At 45.1% G+C, this 20,586-nt stretch overlaps 1 protein-coding gene across 1 annotated transcript in view; it reads left to right on the forward strand.

The window, feature by feature from the left end:
- The first annotated feature begins 1,025 nt into the window (after positions 1-1,025).
- LOC103179807 (E3 ubiquitin-protein ligase PDZRN3) overlaps positions 1,026-20,586 on the forward strand; it is a 104,588-nt gene continuing 85,027 nt past the window's right edge. Inside the window, exons 1-2 of the mRNA XM_042339684.1 lie at positions 1,026-1,182; positions 2,705-2,812. The gene's annotated coding sequence lies outside the window, so the exon portion shown is untranslated. The remainder of the gene's footprint in view (positions 1,183-2,704; positions 2,813-20,586) is intronic.

A 20,586-nucleotide genomic window follows, 5' to 3' on the forward strand; every position in this document is an offset into this window, starting at 1 on the left:
CCATCCGGGGGTTGGGGGGGGGGGGGGGGGGGGGGGACCTTCTCTTATCGAACCCTCTCTTTAACGTCCGTCCGGTCAGGAACTCGGTTTAACATCACTCTCACCCGAAGGGTGGCACCTCCGACTGTAGCCCCCACCCCACCCCAACCCCACCCCCACCCCGACCCCCACCCCCCAGCTCTGCGGCGGAGCGTCAGCGTAGTCCCGACGCGAGGCTCGGCCCCACCGCCTTCTGACTCGGGCGCGGGTGCTGCCTCCGAGACACGTTTGGTTCACTTTTGCCCCAATTATTATTACCGCAGTTATTCCAGTTAATACCACAGCTGCTGCATCGCAGTTCATATCCGTCGTTCTTGCTGCGTCGCTGTTGTTCTATCGCGTCGCGATTGTGACAGTAATAAGAAATACTCGGTGTACGTACCCCTCGGGGGATTCAGAGGGATTGAGGAAAAATCCACAAACCAATGGTTGGAGAACGGGACTTGTTTTTTTTCGGGGGAAAAAAAAAGGAATCGTTTACAAATTCCCTCCGATTCGCTGAGTTAGATTTGCGTCGCAGAGAGTCGCCGGTCGTCCGAATAATTCGCGCTCGCTGGTTGGGGAGGGAGGCAGTGGGGAATGGAAACCTCGGAAGAATTGCCTCGAAAAGTACTCTTGTTCTTTCTGTTGACAGAGTGATCACCGACTGACCGGTCGGACGGTCGGCTCGGGTCGACCGTAATGTTCCCAACAGCCAGGCCAGGCTGTTCGTCATCAGAACTCCTGCCTCGCTCTTGTCTTGAGCAGCTGCGGAAACCTTTCGACCTGCCTTGACTAGCCCACGTTTTTTTTTCCTAATGCCTTTCTTTGGTGATAATCGCTGTGAAATGCCATTCTGCGTGTCCGGGGAGAGACAACCGCACATTGTGCGCGTGTCAGTGCATCGGGGGTACGCGCGTGTGCATTGTATGTGTCTGTGTCTGTGTGTGTGTCATGCGTGCTCAGTAAATGATGGCACAGTGTACAAGGGGGTGGGGGGGGGGGGTCGGGGGGAGAAGTCTTCAGTTGCTTCCCTGCCTGTCTGCCCGCCTGACTACAACAAATCTGCTGTTACAGAGCAAAAAGACTCGAGTGTTGAGCATCATTCTGCATCGGGATTCGGGTTCGCTTGGATTCAATATTATCGGAGGCAGATCTTGCACGGTATGTTAATTATAAGCTGGTCTGCTGATAGAACGATCCATGCAGCATAATCCGTGTCAATACGGCACGAGCCTGCGTTGAGATCGGGCTTATTTCGCGTCAGCTTAAAGTTCTCCCGAGCGCTGTGCCAAATAAGACCAATTTGAGCAATGCAGCGAATGCTACGGAGGTAAACACCACGGATAACAGTGAGCCTTCACGGCAGTCTCTTGTGTGTGTTTTGCCAATGCAACCTTTATTGTGTCTGCACAGTCATTCAATAATTATGAATTTTGAGGGGAGCAATGATTTTACGATGCGATCTAATCCAGGGCTGCTGCAGCTTTTATGACATACTTTACCGCCAAATGCCCCTTAAGCAAACTAATTGAGGCTGTTAGTCCCTTTTACGGTGTTGTGACAGGATCGTGCTTCCAAAATGACACAAATAATTGGATCACTGAGTGGAAACTTGCCGTTCAGTTGTAAATGGAAGCAAGTCTTTTGACCGGCCGGGTGGAGACCCATCACCGCGCTTCAGAGCATCCAAACCAGACTGACGACTGGTTGTATGTCGACCTCAGGTAGAGATTTCCCTGTGTCTGGAATGGAGTGAGTGCGCACTCTCTCCCTGGAGGGACGTACCCGGTTTACCTAATTTCGGGGAGTACTAGGAGGAGGTTGGCAAGAGCCAAGGCTTTGGGGATCCCGGACTGAGCGTTGGGGGTAACTGGTGGAGTTGAACCAGCCATAACCGCATAGCTTGCGTTGATAGCGCTGTCTGACAACCCTCGTCCACGCCTTCGTCGCATCCCGGCTGGACTATTCCAATGCCCTCCTCGCTGGTCTCCCCATCTCCGCCACACACAAAATCCAATGAATTCAAAAACTCCGCTGCCTGGATACTGTCCTGTACAAACCTCCGTATCCCCATCACACCAGGCCTCGCCCGGGCTCCACCGGCTCCCAATTACTGAACGGATCGATTTCAAGATCCTCTCACTCGTTTTCACGTCCCTTCATGCCCTCGGACCTCCCAACCTCTTCGACCTGCTCACCCCCCCACTCCACCACCAGCTGCCTCCGCTCGGCTGGCTCCGACCACCTGTTTGCCCCTCGTCCCCATCGGTGGCCGTGCCTTCAGTCGCTACTCCCCGAAACTCTGGAACTCTCTCCCTCCGACTTGGCTCCTCGCTCCCCACTTTCAAATCCTGCCTAAAGACCTTCTGTTTCGATCGTGCTTACAGTCACCTCCCCCCTCCCTCTCCCCCTGGCTCGGGGTCAGACTCCGCCACTGTCGAGTGCTCCGGTGCGCTACCCCTCGTGAAGGGCGCTGTATAAACGCAAGTTTTTGTTCTGATGTTGTTTTCACTGGGGCAGGAAGTTGGTCTATACCATCTCTCCCCCCACCCCAACACTTCCCTCCTCCACAAGTGAGCAATTTCCTTCCCGCCTTTAATGCCCCAACTGCCTCACGAACTACCTGCGTCTTTCACTGCGAATAACGTGGTTGTCTTTTCTTTGGACTTTGCCCATTTCAAAGGAAAACCAAGTGGATGCATCGAGCGAAGGAATATTCGTGTCTAAAGTAGTGAAAAATGGGCCGGCAGATAAAGCAGGAGGGTTAGACATCCACGATCAGATTCTAGAGGTATGTGGAACGCCTTTTGTTTCCCTTCTCCCACCTCTCTCTTTCTCTCTCTCTCTCTTTCCTCTTTCAAGCGATGCTCGGAGTTGATTTATTTTATTGGACAAAGTGCCCGAGGGAAGCTTCCAACAAAAATATATTTCTATTATGTAAGATATACAGGGTGATACCATTACAATATCTAATATTTTTGTGGTGTTTTGGATAACAGAGTAGATATCATGACTTTTTGATCACCCTATACACATATATATATCTCTAGTATATAGTAATAACATGACAATGTTTGTGTGTGTGTGTGTATATCAGCCAAGATGTCAATAACCGATTGCCGTAGAGACATGATTTATACCTCATCGCAAGGGTTTTGCATCTAGGAGTGCCATGGGCATATTTCTTTTTCGGGATCTCCTATTGTTGATGAGCTATGACCTAAACAAGTTCATCACACGTGTATGGCAGTTGCGTGTACGCTGCTGTCACACCTGTTGGCCGCGCCGACACCCGGTGGCACTGTGGCACGCGGCACTCAGGTGAAGCCAAGCGGCGGGAACAAGATGGCGCCGGTGAGGTGGCTTTTCCTGCTGCCCCCGCCCGGCCCGGGGTGAGATCAGGGTTTTCATCACCTGAACCGACCTTGTGATGTTGTGGACGGGTCGAGTTGAGTTGCCCTCGGGATACAAAGGTAACCTCAGGTGAACGTCCCTCGTCCCCAATATAATACGGTACAAAATGACATTGGTACAGTGCCTTTCACGTTGGGAGAACGTCCCACAGCACTGGACGGTCAGGGGATTTGGACCCAAGCAGGGGGTGATTGAGACCAAGGAGAGTGGAGGACAGGTGGGGGTAAGAGGGTGGCGGAAGGCGGGGTCGGTAAGGAAGGTCTTGAGACGTGCCTTGAAGGAGGCAAGTGAGGAAGCGAGGCGAAGGGAATGTGTGTTAAGTGTTATCTGCTTGTAGTTATGGAGTATAGCAGGCAGTTCGATGCTCAGGACTTGCGACCAGCGATTGTGTTGAACACGCTCAGATTTCTTTGACGTTTGGAAATCTTGTGGGCCGAGAGATGCAGGGAGGTTGGGGGAGGCGAAGGAAAAAAGGAACAGTATCTGATGAAATCAACTGCTACACCAAGTAAAAAGAAATACTAAATCCATATTGTATATTTTTTTAATATATAAAAATAACAGAACGGTGAGTGCAGTGACTTTAAAGCTGTCATCTCGAGTCAGTGCAGATGACAATAATAATAATAATCCTGGCATTCGATATAGCGCCTTAACACTTCTTCGAGACGTCTCAAAGCACTTCACAAGAATACCGTAAAGGGAATTGACTGTATATTTTGTGAGCAAACGCGGCAGCTAATCGCACACAGCAGTGTCCCACAAACAGTCGTGGATTGAGAGACCCAATTTTTTTTAGAAGAAATTATTACCCCCGTAAAATGATCATTAGAAACCAGTGGAGATTTATCCCTCATTTTGGGTGACGTCAGCTGGACCTCTGGATGAGATAACCGCCTTCCAATTACTCCCAGGTGTTGGCCTGTTCTCTCTCATCGCTTTGAGAATAGCGTGGCAATTAGAGAAATTGTTTGGCAAGGTTTCTTTTCTCTGAAGTACACGGGAGCTAATGGAGCTTTGTGGTCAGCTTCTGGTTTAAAATAGTAATTTGCGAGTGAGGGTGAAGAGGCTTCCTGGACACAATATTGACCAAAGTTCTATTTACGTTGCAATTGGAAGCTGGAATGTCTTGCACGTTTGCAGCTGAGTTGTAAGTGGTGCCAAGTTAATGACTACAATCTCAGTTGATCTTGAAAACTTCCAAGTCTACGTGATGGATAGCCTAAATGGAACAACGCCAACAACAACTTGCATTTATTCAGCACCCTTCGCGCAGGATAGCACCTGAGAGCCCTGGCCGATGGCAGAGTCTCGGAACGAGCAGGTCACCGAACTGGTCCAAGTGTTACAATTTCTAATAATATTATCGACGTCGTGTTTTACAATGTCAAAGTGCATCCTGAAGATCTTCACAGAGTTCACTGCTAACCACAACAGCTTGAATTTATACAGTGCCCTGCGTGCGAGATAGCGTCCCAAAGCTGTTCGGCAGTGGCGGAGGCTGACCACGAGCCAGGGGGAGGGGGAGAGGGAGGGGGGAGGTGACCGTAAGCACGATCAAAAAGGAAGGTCTTTAGGCGTGACTTGAAGGTGGGGACAACACAGAGGGACCGAGGGAGAGAGTTCCAGAGATGTGGTGTTGGTGCGTAGTGGCTGAATGCATGGCCACCGATAGTGGAGCAGAGGGGACCTAGTAGTTAAGTGTAGTGACTGTCTTGTGTTGGCGAATGCTACAGTTAATTTGCAAACAGCAATGTCCCACAAATAGCCATGAGATGAGTGACTCTCTTTTTTTTAAACTAGAGGGGTTTGACAGACACGACTCCGGGAGAAAGTCCCTTCTCCTTTTGAATAGTACCATTCATTTGAATAGTACTTTAACATCTACCTGAATGGGTAGACACAATGGGATTTGAATTTAGTGTCCACCGATTCAGGTAACCTCGGTTTAATGTCTCATCAGGACTGTCTTTCTATTAATTATTTAAATTTCCATTCTGTTCTATTTAACTTTCTCCTGCAAATTGTCCAACAGTCTACTATAGATTGTCAATGTTAAAATAAATGAATTTGGTCCGTACTATAATATACACATGACAATATCTTATATCTTGTCTAAAAGTTTAACAACTACTAAAGCTTTCGAAAAACTTGCTATCAAAGAATTGTCTGTTTTGCTTAAAACTCTGTGAATAATAACAAAGCATTTAGAAAAGTTTGGGCCGTCAAAAAATGCGCGGTTTGATTCAACTGGGAGATAAATTGCAACCTTACCGATTCTAGTTTTTTTTCAAACTGAATTGCCGTGTCACTTTTGTTGTTTACCTGCTTTCTTCTAAAAAAAANTTACATACTGTACGCAAGGAAAACTGCGGACCAGCTTTCATGTGTGACTGCTTAACCAAACAGCAAGGCTTTGGCAATCTCCTATGGAGTTGTACACTCTGCCCAAATAACATGGCAGACTGTCCGAGGTAGTTTAAGCGAATTAAGAAAGGCCAAGTAAGGTGGGTAGAGGCAAAATGTATTGTGGGTTTCAAGAGGGAAGTAGACGGGTATAAGTAGACGAGCCCTCCGGGTGGCCACCCTGTGTGAAGGGTGTATATAAATACAAATTGTATATGAAAGATTAAGGCTTGAATGGGTATGAGGTTAGAGACAGAGCGGTGAGATTGAATGAACAGCTTGATCTGATAGCTGGTACAGATTCAGGTGGATCAAATCACCTCCTCTGCACTGTGAATTTCGATGACTCTTAAGTGACACAGGCTCATTTGCTCCATTCATAATTAATATCAATGTCGTGCCCTTGAATCTGAAGCCAGTTATAACCACACTAGATTTGGCATAAGGTAAAATTTGTGCTGTTCACTGAGAGAAGTGTCTTTGGATGCAATTGTGCTGCAGCAAATGGTCTGTAATGCATTTCTTGTCTGATTAATAAATCAGGTCAATTCATAAAAGCTTCAACTGAGGAACGAGTTGAGAAGCAATTCGGTGCGACAAGGACCGAATCTAAGCTTCTATTTTTAGGGCCTAATGTACATTTGCATTGTGTGTTTGAAGCAGAGGGTTTATTTGAATTGAAAGAGAAGATTTATTTTGTTCAAGTTATTTCCTCCCGTACCACAAATGTTTGCCCGTAGTATGGTTTGGGGTTTGGGTTGGCGCTAACAGAAATGTTGTGGTTAATTACAAGCACACTTTTATTTCGGAGTCTGAACGTGGACGGGTTTAGGGTAAAGTGTAATGACTGTGTGTTTGTGCGCGAATGTAAAATGCAAATGTGTCTGTATGATGAAATAATAATAATAATAACCCTTGCATCTGATACAGCGCCTTATCACGTCTTCGAGGCATCTCAAAGCGTTTCACGGAATACACTGTAAAAGTGAATCGACTGTATATTTTACGATAGGTTTGAAATCAACTGAAGGAATCATGACAAGCTTTTTTGACAGCATTGCCCCCTTTTGAGGGGCTCGATTTTTTTNCTGTGAGACTCACGCAGGGTGTATTTTTGTTTTTAAAGCTGTCTGGTGAGGTTCATGTTGCAACTTGCAAACTGCTTCAGCTGTTCCCAGGCACAAGCGCGGAGATACAGCGACAGATGGATAATGCGCTGGAATGTTTTGTATAATAGAAAATGTTTACTTGCGACCGCACTTTCTCCACGTTAGGATTTTCGCGCAAGAGGTTTCCAAATTCTCAATTTTCAAAACAACTACTTATTTTTCCCCCCAAAATCAGTCGAAACAGACGTAGATACGTGAAAATGGATAAGATAACAACAACAGCAAATTAACAACTTCATATTTAAATAGCGGGTTTCACGTCGTAAGGATAATATTCGAAAATAACGTTCAAAAATACAACTTAATAAAAATAATAAACCTTGCATTTGACGTAGCGCCTTATCACGTCGTTGAGACGTCTCAAAGCGCTTCACAGGATATACTGTAAAGTGAATTGACTGTGTGTTTTGGAGGCAAAACTTGCGAATAAGGACCGAGTGATTTTTCACTTTGTGCTGTGTGTCCAAAAATGTTATTTGTTTTGTGGAAAAAGTCCCTTTTAATGAACGTTTAAAGTGAAATCCCGAGTTTTGATGGTGAAATCTGTCACAGCCTTCCAGAAGGTTGTAGCATCTTTGCAATGCTTTTTGGCTTCAAGGCTACCGCTCTTCCTTACTCCCTAATATCCTTTCCAACAGCTGATAAAGTGCCCATCTTTACAGTATCGCTTCCAAGCTAAAATTACACTCATTTATGTGGTTACAAAATTGGGCTACTGTGTCTGAATCCTTTTAGCTGTATCCATTGCTCTTATCGTCCCCAAGTTGGTTGCCCGGCATTGCGCTTGGTTATAAGTTACGTGACACTTAAGAGTTGGCAAGGTTGCAGAAGCTGGTGTTTCTCTCTCTCTCTCTCTCTCTCATCTGTCTGATCTATTACTTACAGTACTGTACTAGCATTAATCTAATCGCTTAAGGTCGCAGACAATGTGATGATTGACGGCTACGAGCTTTGCGCTTGTCAGGTGATGTTTGGCAGCTTGCAAGTTACTAGGTTCTGTACAGATACTGGATCCTCTGGTCCTGCTGTCAATCCAGGAGGAAGTTTGGCGTATGCAGCGAAATGCACCAATGTTCCAACTTGCAAACTGGTTCGTACAGGGAATTCTCGCTGTATTAAGACCAGGCTATTAATGGAACTAGGGGAAAATAATAATAATAATAATAATAATCCTTGCATTTGATATAGCGCTTTTCACGTCAGGAGGACGTCCCAAAGCGCTTCACAGAACACATTGTAAACTGAATTGACTGTATATTTGTGGGCGAACGCGGCAGCCAATTGCGCACAGCAATGTCCCACAAACAGTCGTAGATTGAAAATGACCAATTTATTATTGTTGTTTTTTGGAGGGATTATTATTATGCGGCTGATTACAGTTCTGAAGCTCTTTTCTTACCCCAGGTTGGCTAAAGATCCCTTGGAATGATGTAAAATGCAACAATTATAAACTGATGCTGTTCGAGATAGTGCGAGATATTTGTGATAATCCTTGCATTTGGTACACAAGCTTCACGGAGAGTTGCAGCAACCGTGCTTTCCGTGGGCAAACAAAGCAGTTGATCTGTGCGCGCAGTACCTTCTACCAAACAGCTACACAACAACAACAACTTGCATTTATGCATTCATGGGTTGCAGCGTCCCTTAAGGTATGCTATGAGGTGAATGGCCAATTTATCTGGAGGATTGTTGGCCAGGCCACCAGACGTAACTCCCTTCTCTTTTCAAGTAGTGAACGGGATATTTTAACGTTCACCTGAGCAGGCAGATGGGACCTCAGTTTAATGTCTGATCCATAGGATGGCACCTCCAACTACACAGCCCCTTCCCTCTCCTCTCCCCTCCCCTCCCCAGGCACTGTTCTGGAGCATCAGCCGAGAGTGAGCTCAAAGTTCGGACATTAGGTTGCAAATTGAACCCTTTCCGGACCCAGAGACAAGAGTGCTACCAACTGAGTCAATCAACGGAGATGCTCTCATGGTGAAACGCAGCAGGATTGGGAGCGGTTGTCCGAAGCAGTGTCCTGGTTTCGCAACTCTCTGACCATCGGGTACAAAAAGGCCACAAAGGAAACTGCACACACTCAACCTGACTCCACACCCGCCTCCGCAGGCAGCTGTGGAACCTGGTAAGTGCTAGAATTGTTTCAGCGCTACTTTCCAAGTGCGAATAAGTAATCTTCAAAAGTAATGTTCTTTGGTGCATGCCGCAATAATACACAGTAAAACCTCCTTAAGTATCCTTCATTGACCGAGTAAATCATTTCAGTAACTGCTCTTTGGCCTACGGGTCACTGTGTAGAAGTCATGAAGTGCGTGCAAGTCTAAGTAAATGGTGTCTGATGTCTTCACAGATTAGTTCGCTTCTGAGCCAAGGCAGTAATTTGTCACAGTTTTGGAAGTCAACGCTGATGTCTGTCACTCACTGGAGCACAAAGGACCAGTCAGTGTCAACATCAATGTGATTTGCCATCCAGACAGGTGACTGTGCTTAACCACAAAGGAATTTAGAGAAAAGAGAAGATTGTTTTCCTGGACTGCAATCAACAGAGGAATGTCAGGAAGAAATATCTCCAGAGAGCAGGGAATAACCTGTCACTCTCCACACTGATGGAGCAAGAAGAACAAGAAGGTCAAATGTAGGTACACAGAGACAGACTCAAATTGACATTCCGTCTGCTTTTTAAGAACGCGACAGTGGCCGTTTGAGACGACTCTATTTATCCAGCGTCAGTGTTGAAAAGAAAAGTGTCTTGCGGTCAGTTTCCTGGGTAGAGAGAGCTCTTCGGTGCATGGATTTATTGCGAACTGCTCCCAGCGTTTGCCAGAGAGGTGGAGGAATGTGAATCTTGTTTGTCGCCTTGTAAATCTCATAAACACAGCACTGCTTTGTTAGCTTGTCACTCGTTCGGGCGGTCGTGTCAGTAAAACACAATCCAGAAGAAGTCCAAGTCAATTTAGTTACTCTGCGTTACTGAGTGCGTTAAGAATCTCAGTAGGAATTATTGGCATTTGTGAACGGTTACTTCATCCTGGGATCCTCAAGCCTTAGCTCTTGCCAACCTGCGCCTAATACTTTTCGGAATTAGGTAAGAAGGATGCGTCCCTCCAGGGAGAGAGAGAGAGCGCTTTCCATTCCAACAACCCATCGCTGGAATTTCCATGTGTAGGTGGGAAGCGTGGAATTCTCAGTTGGGTTTAGATACTCTTAAGCAACAGTGATGGGTTTCTGCATGTGTCCGGCAACCGACTGACCAAAAATAAAAATGGAGAGGGAAACTGAGGTGATTACATTAAGAGTAAAAGAAAAACAAGCCATGGAATAGAGCCACTGAAAGTGGGTTCGGGAGAGAACATAACAAATAATGCTGCATAGGCTGCAGTAGTGCTAAATAAGTTTTTTGTATCAGCCTTTACCAAGGAGGAGACGGGTAACCTATCTGATCTGGAAAGAGAACTCAAGGATGCGCAGGGAAAAGTTGCGACACTATTCATATCACTACCAGCATGTTTGCCAAACAGCTGTGCAAAGTTAAGGTAAATAAATCTCAGGGGTTGGATAAATTGCACCCGAGGATCCTTAAGGAACTAAGGGAGGAAGTCGCAGAAATGCGGGCACAAATCTTTCAGAAATCACTGAATATTGGAGAGGTGCCAGGGGCAAATGGAGAAAGGCAAATGTTATACTCCTATTTTTAAGAAAGGTAACAAAAATCACCCAGGAAACTACAGACTAGTACGTTTGACGTCTATTGTGGGTAAATTTCTGGAGACGTTTATTAAGGATAAAATCATGGATTATCTGGACAGAAATAAAATCATACATGAAAGCCAAAATACGTTCATGAAAAGGGGTCTTGCCAGTCGAATTTACTGGTTTTCTTTGACAGTGTGACAAGGGAGCTTGATAAGGGTAAGGCTGTCGATGTTGTATATCTGGACTTCAGTAAGGCCTTTGATACAGTTCCTCTTGAGAAGCTGGCACTGAAAGTAAAGAAAGCAGGAAACAGTGGAGGTATATTTCAATGGATGTGCAACTGGTTGACCGTTGACCAGAAGAACCCAGAGGGTGGTGATAGAGGAAATGTCATCAGACTGGGAAAATATTACCAGTGGTGTTCCACAAGGGTCTGTTTCGGGACCTCTTTTGTTTAATATTTTTATAAATGATCTGGAACCAGGAGTCGCAAGCACAGTGGCTAAGTTTGCAGATGACACCAAGCTAATGAAGTTGGTAGATTACGAAGCTGAACAAGATAGGTTACAGGTGGATTTGAACATACTTAGGTATTGGGCAGAGCGGTGGCAAATGAAATTCAATGTGGAGAAATGTAAAGTGCTTCACATGGGGACAAAAAATCCTGGAAGGGACTATTATGTGAACGGAAGGAAAATAATATGTATGGAAAATGATTGACAATAAATGGAAGCTCTCCCAACAATGCTCTGTGGCAGTGAGCAAAGCAAACTCGATGTTGGGATGGATCAAAAGAACAATAGCAAACTGAAATAGTGGGATAATCCTGGCACTGTATAAATCATTGGTGAGACCATAATTAGAGTACTGTACAGTTTTGGTCGCTGCAATACTAAAAGGATATTGGAGAAATCGAGAAGATACAGAGGAGGGCAACCAAAATGATTGAGGGAATGGAGGGACTGGACAATGAGGACCAACTAAGTAAATTGGGCATGTTCACGCTGGAAAAGAGAAGATTGCGAGACAACATGATTGCTGTCTTTAAGATCGAAGCGCTTTGGGACGTCCTCCCGACGTGAAAAGCGCTATATCAAATGCAAGGATTATTATTATTACTATCCTAAAGGGGCAAAACAATATAGATCACGACAGGCTGTGGAACAGGCTCCCTGGGGAGACGGTTGAAGCAGGAAATGTTGATTCTTTCAAGCACAGATTAGATAGTTTTCTTTTAGGAAATAACACTCTGGGATATATATAATCCTTCAGGAAAGTGGGTGGAAAACGAACTAGATGGACCTTGGTCTTTTATCGTCTAGCGTTTCTTATGTGATTGGCATCTCTTACAAGGCCTTTCAAGAAAGACTGGTTTCTGGAGGGCCAGCGAACCGGACAAGAGGTAGCTTTAGTGTTTGTTTTGAGTGTGCGTTTTAGCAGTCAGAGTCTGGTCCTGCCTCGCGGCTTCATGAATGTGAAAGGTGTCAATTAGTGTTGATGGAAACATGACGTGAATTGCGGAAAAAGCTGTCCTGTGTGCACATGCAGATGAGCATTGAAATCTTTTGAACTCTGTTTAAATTAGCATTCTTGTTTGGCAGGAACGGATAGAGGGATAATTGAGTTGTTAGTTCAGTTTAAAAGAGTGGGGGAGGGAAGAGTGTGAGATCATTGGCTTCATTTTTTTGGTGTGTTTGTGGGTGTCTGTCTCTTTCTCTCTCTCTCTTATCTGCGTAACCAATGCTGGTTCCTCCAGCAAACATATCAAGCAAATTCTAAATTCCAGTTTGTGCTGAAAATTCTGATTTATTTTGGATCCGATGAATCACGTTTCATTGACTCAGGCGCGTAAGGCATTGCCTTAAGAAGTTGCTGAGCGCAGCCAATGATGGGAATTCGAAAGCCTCGTTTCTGCAATGTCCCCGAACGACGTTTTAGTTGCGGAAACTCTACGTGTAGCTGAGATGCACGTTTAAGGGTGGGGAGGTTGGGGGGAGAATCAGAATCAGCTATTTGCTGGCGTTTGATTGTGAGAGTGTTTAGGTGGACACCCAATGCTCTGTCTGCATTCAATTATACTTTCAATGTGGATGGCTATGCTGTTTGGAATGTTGGCCCTTCATTTACTTTGCGGAGGCTTTGAATGTGAGGTGAATATAGGATCAGTCGCCTTTGCTCGGAGTCTCGTGTCTTGCATCATTGTAAATAGTGACTGACAGTTGGTACAGTTTATCTCTAACGTCAGATTAGGGAGCAAAATAGCCACAGCCCATCTGTCGTTGTTTAGAATGTAACCAAATTTTAAAACCAAGCTTTGCTTATAATAAATCCTTCCCATTTGATACAGAAGCCTCACCGCGCCTTTGAGACGTCTTGAAGTGCTTCACGGAATATACCTTGAAGTGAATCGACTGAGTATTTGCACAGTTTCTTAGCGCTCCTGCGCTCTTCCCTTTTGACCGTAAAGAGTTTCTGAATACTCTTTAACGCGAAATGACTGGAGACGGGCACCGACACTCGTGTCCGAATCGTTTCTGAATTAAAACGCAATCCTAAGCGTGGTGAACAAACTCCCCTGAAGCAGCAAAGCGAAACCAGGCGGCTCTGAGCCGGGGAAGCAGGAGGCGAGGGTTTGTCTGCATGCGGACATGCATTAACACGGCTATCGTTTATAAACTGCGCAATGCCGTGCTGTGTGTGTGTGTGTGTGTCTCGCTCAGGTGGGCCTGGTGGGAATTGCACTTTTGTCCATAAACACTGACGTATCACCTCGCAGTGAGCGATCTGCTTTTATTCTCGTGTTGAAATTGCCTTCTCCTTTCTCCCCGTTTCCCCCCCTCCGACCCACCACCCAACTCAGCCTCCAATCTGGTACTTAAAAGGTTAATTAAGCTCTAATGAACCGCATGTGCCGGAGCACATTTCAACGCTCACCGTTGAGGAGCATTTGATCGTTAGCTTTCACAGATGGAATCTGTTTTGCACCGTACGCGAGTGCAAACACTGAGCTTTGCTGCTCCCTCTCTATCTAACCGGGAATTAAGGCAAACAAGCTGTTCGTGAGGACGACAGCAAAAGACTGGAGTTTTTTCTTTGCGTTCGGCACTGTTCATAGAATTATAGAATATTACAGCACAGAAGGAGGCCATTCGGCCCATCGTGCCTGTGCCAGCTCTTTGGAAGAGCTACCCAATTAGTCCCACCCCCCCCCCCCCACTCTTTCCCCCAATACCGCTGCAATTTTGACACTCCAGTCCAGTGCTGGGGGGGGGGGGGGACAGGAGGCGAAAATTGGTAATCATTCCGTGTGGTACAACAGAAAGCAAAAAATATTTTTACTCCACAGAGATCCACTTGGACTTCTCGGTTCTCTTTCCGAGTTTGACTAATTTGCAGGAATGTTATTCTTTAAAAGTTGCAAGAGACAAGTTTGAAGAAGTGTGTACTATCAAACTGTGCTGTACGCAACGTCTGAGTCTGACTGAGCTGAAAGTTATAGACCGCTGCGTTCGTTGGTGATAAAACACCCAACAATGCACAAGCGAAGGAAGCAATAACCTCACCAAGTTTGCTTCATTAAGCTGAGCTTTCAATGAAGCGATAAACCGTGGAAGAATTTGCTTAAGCTGCCATCTGGGCAGTGTGCAAGGAGAACTTGGTGGAAATTAAAATCTGTTTTAGTGAAGGTCTTGGGAAAGGTCTTGGTTTGCGCTACGGGGTCAATAATAATAATAATAATCCTTGCATTTGATATAGAGCTTTTCACGTCTTCTAGACACCTCAAAGCGCTTCACAGAATATGCTGTGAAGGGAATTGACCGTATATTTGTGGGCGAAACGAGGCAGTCAATTGCGCATAGCAGCATCCCCACAAACAGTCGTGGATTGAAAATGACCAATTAATTATTATTTTGTTTGTTTTGGAGGGATTATTATCAGGCATGTGGAGTAAGGAAACTTGCCCAAGGTTCCGCCCTGCCTGGAATTGAACCCAGGTGTCTCGCTTGCGAGGCAAGTGCTCTAACCACTGAGCTACAGGACTCCACAATAATCAACGTGTTGAGCCATCAAAATTCAGTCAAGCGTCTCTTCTCTGCTTTTAGCGGTACTTCTGCGTTCAGAGGTGCGCAGGAAGTGATGTCAACATGACCTGACGGCTCAAAAGTTGGCCAACTCATCAGCACCAGAACCAGAGTGTGCAATACAATACGAAATTACATTTGTGTATAGCGCCTTTCGCATCAGGATGTAGCTTTTGAAAGCACTTTGCTTGTAAGTCAAGACCGCAGTGGTTTCCCACATAAGACACGTCTCACTCAAGTGATTGTGTTTAATTCAGTCGGCTCGTGTTAAGGTTAATTCTCCTTCCTGTTGATTGGGAGGGGGGAAGGGAGGGAGAGCTGGGAGCCAGTTTTTCATCAGATAATCATTGCTCAAGCATAATGATATTGGGGTAACCACTGTAGACTTGTTCTTCATTGCCGTACCTCAGGCTGTTATTAGCGGCAACGAGAGTGGGGAGCAATATATTCGAAGGATGTACCCAACTGATAATTAAAAGGAAGCTGTGTTTTGAAAATGTGTAGCCCTCGCCGTTAGCCATTTCGCCTGCACAATACACAGTCACTGCACTTCAAGCGCGTCCTGCGAAGCACGTTGAGACATCCTCACGACGTGGAAAGGGACTGGACCAAACGTAAGGAGCGTTTACCAACAAAGATGAGAGTTGGGAAGGGTTTGCCACAAGGTTTGCTGTTTTATGTGTGTTGAAATAGCTGTGACATTGTGTGTCTGTGATAATCAGGAGATTGTACCCTGCAGACTTTTTGCCACGTGCAGATCAGTTGACTTGATACAACGCCTTATCACGTCATCGAGGCACCTCAAAGCCATTCGCAAGAAGATTCAAGTGCCTTGAGACAGCCTCTGAGCATGAAAGGCATCGCCTAAATGTGCGTTGCATCTTTTGGAGACAAACGCAGCAGCCAGTTTACACACAGCAACGCCCCTCGAACAGCCACAAAGTGAGTGACCAATTTTAACTCCATTCACTTCTTTTCCATCGAATTTTTTTTTGCTTTGCTTTGATTTCTGTCAATTTCAGTTGGCTTTGACTTTTCATTTTTTTTAATATTAAAAAAAACTGACAGTGACCCGAAATGAAACTTTTGGCCTCTTCCTCTCCGATTTGATGTCTTTCAGGATCGCTTCAAGCTGGTTTGCACAGCAGCGGAGCTGTCATTATTTGCAGGAGCCTCCATTCCTGACATAGGTGTGTGGGCCTTGCTTGTCGAGTGTAATTCACTCGAGTCAAGCTGTTTGGTTGACGATGGAAACGGGATGTGCTATTTAGTTGCAAGCCTTGCTTTGACCAGTCGATTCGCTGCTGTGAAAAATAAATCATTTAACGGGAGGTGTTTTAAGGATTTAAATGACGTAACATAACATAACATGTAGGAGCAGGAGTAGGCCATTCGGGCTTCGAGCCTACCCCGCCATTCAATCATGGCTGGTCTTCTAATCTAACTCCAGCTAATAGCATAACCCTGCCTTATCCCCATATCCCTTAATCCCTTTTGCAATAAGAAATCTATCTATCTCAGTCTTTAATATGTTCAAGGACTGAGCGTCAACAGCCCCTTGGGGTAGTGAGTTCCATACATTCACCACCTGAGTGAAGAAGTTCTTCCTCAACTCAGTGCGAAAGGGCTGCCTCTGATTTTAAGGTTGGTTTTAGTTTCTCTAACCAGGGGAAACAATCTCCCACTATCTACTGTATCATGCTTTTGTGAGCTTTTGTACTCCTCTTTCTCCCCCACTCCCCGCCTTTGACTGGTGAAAATTACTATGAATCTTTACAAGCTGTTTGCTGCAGTTTTCAATTAAATTGATTCATTCGAAAGGAAGTCCAGTGGGTTCAGAATCTGGATTTGACCGTTCGTGTTGTAGCGAGATATAGACTTTGCATCCGGTGCGGTTAGTAAATTTAATGGAAGATTGTCCTTGTGGCCTTCATTGCAAATAACCGCAAATCATACAGTAGCAATGCCAGATAGACCTCGGACTTCAAACTATAAATATCGTCATCCGAAAAAGCTGTGTGGTTTCTCGACTGAGCTGCTATTATCGGGAGCCGTCTAATCCCCCATTTCGCTCTCATCTATTGCCGTTTCATGTCGCTGTAAATCTTGCGAAGTGCTGTGAGATGTCCCTTCTGTTGTGATAAGGTGCTGTACCAAATGCAAGGAGTATCATACACAGAAATGATATTGTGTACAGACGGATGTGACTCATACGTTCCACGTTCAGGTGGATGTTGAAGATGCCATGACACGACTCGAAAAGAGAAGGGAGTTTCACTCTCGGTTTCCTGGCTAACGGGTAAAAGTGGCCATTCACTTCCCGGCTGTTTGTGGGACATCACTGTGCGTACAATTGGCTACAACATTTGCCTACAAATACACACTTTGCAGTAAGATCCTGTGTTCCCATTAAATCAGTAAAAAAAAAGAATGACTGTCGAAATGAACCATCCCAGCCAACAGCTTAATGATGAGACATTTTTTTAAATAAAAACCTTTGGAACAAAAGCCACTTTGTACGAGTAAGTGGGTAACTGAACAAAATAGCCTTTGAGATTATCTCCCTGGAATAATGAGTTGACTGAATCATTTTATTGCATTTTAATGATATTTCTACATTAGTAAAATCCGATTGCGTGGCAAGTGGAGTTTCTGTTATCTACTTCATCTGAACGTTGAGCCTCAGGGGCTTTTTGGAGGGGGTTAGTGGGGAGGGGGTGGGGGGCTTTGTAATGAAGATCAGCTGCTACTTCATTCTGAAGCTTTAAGTAGCTTTCCGAGTAAACGGTGTAATCATTAAATCTTATTTCTTAATTTGTCCTATAATTTGCTAACTTTATGGGCCAGTCAGTGCCAAGCAATTCTAACAGAGCAATTTGAAGCCATTGTATTGACACAGACCATCTGGTTTCACAAACTTGAGCAGCAGTGATGCTCGGAATGACCTTTGCCAGAGAGTACAGTGTTGGCTTCAGACCGCTTTTAAACTCGTGTAATTTAGGGCTCGGTACAACCATCAGCTCGGAGAGCAGGTTTACAGTGGCAGAGCCTAAACTCAGAGGCCACCCACTTTATCATAGCGCCAGGATTTACTATGCACGGCAATGTGTTTGCAAGAAGTCAGGTACAAGCCAGTCAGCCTCTAATGGACTTAAGGCATCTGTGATCTAAAGCTTGTTGAGGTTTTTTTTCTTCCCAGGCTGCCTGTTTAGGAATGTAACTGTAATTAGTCCCTGATGTTAGCTTGCATTTACTCAACAGCAGAGTGTGAATTTGTGTTGCGAGCATATGTAGGAGTGAGGAAAGGCACCAGTGTGTGTGTTTTGGGCAAGGAGGGGATTTAAAATGATCGAAAATGTGGTGTGCACAGAACGGAAATTCGTTTCAAAAGCATATTTTTTNAAAACAAAAGAGACTTCATTTGCCTACACGTACACAGTCACTGCTCTTTACAGTCAACTCCTGTGAAACTTTTTAAGACGTCTTGAAGTCACAAAGGTGAAAAGCGCTATACCAAGTGCAAGGATTATTATTATATATGTATACATATATTTACAAGGTGACAAGGCTAGTCCTGCTTTTAACGGTCAAATGCTTTGGGATATCAATTCCTACATGGAAAGGACTCACCATTTTGACGCTGTGCAAAACCAGCAGTTTGGTTCGAGGAAAAACATGCTTCTAATTAATTCATATGTTATTAAAAATGCTCCCATCAAAATTCTCTCTTTCCCTAACCAGACTCAGACGTTTGATACCAACCCAGTCTAATCGTGCCTTCAAGTTGAAGTCACTTTTCAAAGCTGCGGTGAAGGAAAAATCATCATTTGAGATCAGTACTGTTTGTGAATTAGAGGCTTTTAGTGCTTCAAGATGTCCTCCTGACTTGAAAGACGTTGTATAAATGTCAATTGTATTGTTTTATGCACCAACGCACAGGTTTGTAATAAGCCTGGCGAGGACTTGTGTGATGATGGTGCGGAGCTTAGAACTGGTGAGTACACAGGCAGCAGAGTTTTGAATCAGTTGGATTTTGGGGTTCAGTGAAGCTGGGGAAACCGGCGAGGAGGGCATTGGAATAGTTGAGGTATTGGAAGTGATGAAACGATGGGACGAGGGTAACAGTTTAGGTGGCAACGCTGGAAATGGCGAGGTGGGAAGCAATCAGTTGTTGCACCCTCTCTCCTGATCGTTATACAGACATCCCCGCTCGGAGCTACACATGCACGGACCTGGATGACTAAAGCCCCTTTGACCACATTCCTAAAGCAAAGCTTGTCAGCAGACAGAGAAGGAAACAATAACAAGTACTGTGATGCAGCCTCGCAGATCAGAGTTGCTCATCCAGACAACAGCGTGTGAGGAATTCATAAGGAACACATTTCACGGCTCGTGAAAGGTGAAGTCTGAGTAACGCACAACACTGAGTAGCATCTTTGCTTTGCAGATGTATAAAGTGTTTTTTTTCTGAAGCATAAAGACATCATCCCCTCCCCTCTCCCCCCCCCCCCCCACCCTCTTCTCTTTCTCTCTCCCTCCCTCTCTCTCTCTCTTCTGTCTTGATGAAAGCAATCAAACAGAAAGCACTTTGAAATGCCTTCTCAAAAAAATTATTTCTGCTGCTTTAATTACAAGAAGTCTGGAACGAAGGATGTAAAGTGTCAAACGCACAAAAAGTAATTTGCAGACGAAGCAGCTGGTTTGCTCGGATTAGTGGGGGGGGAGTGGGGGGGGAAGACCCTGTTGATTTCTGAAACCTGTTGACACTTGGTACAAAGCGAGCGTAAAGACCACAGATTTGTCGAATACTCTTGTAGAATTGTTGATGAGGCGGCTGGAATTAAGTTGTCTGGTTTGTGCTTAGATGCCTGTTGCTTTTGTCGACGAGGCATTTTAGAGTGGATTGTCTGTCTGTGCGCCGTCAAAACCAGAAGTGTTTTTTTTTCTATCGTAAGGAAAATAAAGCGGGGTGGGAAACCGAGAGACGCTGAAAATCTGTCTGGAGAAGCAAATGCCGTATTAGTTACGCAGAACGTTGCGAAGGTTGATCGATTGAGCAACTCATTTGATAATCCTGTAATCTCAGGCACTTTCTCCGCTGCACTCACCCTGAAGCCAGAGAATGAAGTGCGCATGCAGATTCAGAGAAATTGTGATCACTGTGCTTGTGCTCCATTTCGATAAGGTGTTTTTTAAAAAAAAAGTTGCCATCTGCACAGTCTCCCAGACCTGCTCTACCTAAGGTCACCCAATGCTCGCGTATCCATGCATGATACAAATCTGGTTAAGTCACAGTACACGCACTCTCATATACACTTTGCGCATGTTCCTTGAATCATAATAAATAGTAATCCTTGCGTGTGACATAGTGTGTCAATTATTGTGTCATCGAAACGTCTCAAACCGCTCGACAAGATTGACTGAGTGTCTTGTGGGCCGATGCGGCAACCAGCTTGCACACAGCAATGTCCTACAAACCAGCCATGAAGTGGATGCCTGATTTTACCTGGGGGATTGTCGGACAGGATACAGAAGATAACTCCCTTCTCTTTCCGAGTAGTGCAGGGAGATCTTTGTGACGTCCACCCGAAACAGGGAGTCAAGAGGTGAGAGGAAATTGTTGGAACCCTGAATGCCAGTAGTAATGTTGGCAGTTATAAAACCGGGACTAAACAGCTGTGGGAAATAATAGTAATAATAATCCTTGGGTATCAACAACGACTTGGATTTATATCACGTTAGGGCAGCGTCTCGGAACATGCATTGCGCCTTTCACGTCAAGAAGCGCTTTACGGAAT

The sequence above is a fragment of the Callorhinchus milii genome, unplaced genomic scaffold (genome assembly GCF_018977255.1).
Source record: "Callorhinchus milii isolate IMCB2004 unplaced genomic scaffold, IMCB_Cmil_1.0 Scaffold12, whole genome shotgun sequence".
NCBI lineage: Eukaryota > Metazoa > Chordata > Chondrichthyes > Chimaeriformes > Callorhinchidae > Callorhinchus > Callorhinchus milii.